Genomic DNA, 1,407 nt, shown 5'->3' with positions numbered 1-1,407 from the left:
CGTCTCTGAGCCCCCGCCCACCAAAGCTGCGTCGCTAGTCCAGACATTTCTGGACCCCCGCCCTCTCACATAGTCCCTACTCATAACTATATACACTACAAGAAAACACGCCGAATTCCAACAGAGGTTCCGATGGACATCAATGTCGTCGGACGTTTGTGACGGATTACCGACCAATTTCCGACGAAATCCAAAAATTTGAAGTCGTCGGAATTCCCTCGGCCATTTCCGACGGAATTCCGACGAAACATGGGTCGTCGGAATTTTCCGACGACTTTTCGACGACATTCCGATAAAAAATGTAACCGTTGTAGTCGTCGGAAATTCGTCGAAATATACCGACGAACTTCCGACGACATTCCGATTAACAGTACAGTCGTCGGTATTCCGTCGGAATTTTCCGACGAATTTCCGACGAACCATGTGACCGTTGCCGACAAATATATATGACCGTTGTATAGCCGTTTGAGATTGGACAATACCGACGGAATTCCGACGGACTGCTTTACATCCGTCGGAATTTCGTCGGAAAGTCGTCGGAGGGCCGTAAGCAATTTCCTATAAATACAACCCCTCCTCATTCAACTCATTCACACTTCATTCTCTCTTCATTCTCTTTAGTCATAACAATTCCGTGAAAATCATGTCTTCAGAAGTTTATTATCGTTCGTGGATGGATAAACCTCATTTGGATCCGAACACCAATTTGCTTACGGAAGAATACGTTCAAGGGATTGGAGAATTCATGAGGCTTGTTCAACAGCAACCAGATGCAAAAAGTGGTATGTTAAGATGTCCCTGCTCTTCTTGCAATAATAATAAGGTTATAAAAGAATTTGATGTTTGGACTCATTTGTATATGAAAGGGTTTTCACGTAATTATAAAGTTTGGTACCTTCATGGGGAAACTGGTTATGAATATGGTAGTACTAGCGAACCTCAGCCTGTTAGTGAACCTCAGCCTGATATTAGGTTAGAAGAATCTAGAACGGATATAGATTATGGTGTAGGTACTGAGCAGATGGTACATGATCATTATAGAGGGGAAGAACCAAACCCCGAGTCTAGGAGATTTTTTGACATGTTGGATGCAGGAAAACAACCTTTGTATCAAAATTGTAGAGATGGTCATTCAGTCTTATCATCTGCAACTAGATTAATGGGTATTAAGACAGACTATAATTTGGCTGAAGAATGTATGGATGCGATTACTGATTTTGTCAAAGGTATTCTACCTGAGGATAACCTTGCACCGGGTTCATACTACGAGGTTCAGAAACTTGTTGCAGGTCTTCAACTACCGTATGAAGTGATAGATGTATGTATTGACAACTGCATGATCTACTAGAGAGCGGATGAGACACGGAATATATGCAAATTTTGTGGGAAACCTCGTTATCAGGACAC

Source organism: Brassica oleracea, chromosome C2 (genome assembly GCF_000695525.1).
Source record: "Brassica oleracea var. oleracea cultivar TO1000 chromosome C2, BOL, whole genome shotgun sequence".
In the NCBI taxonomy this organism is placed as follows: domain Eukaryota; kingdom Viridiplantae; phylum Streptophyta; class Magnoliopsida; order Brassicales; family Brassicaceae; genus Brassica; species Brassica oleracea.
The sequence above is the reverse complement of the archived record's forward strand: the minus strand, read 5'-3'. Positions refer to the sequence as shown.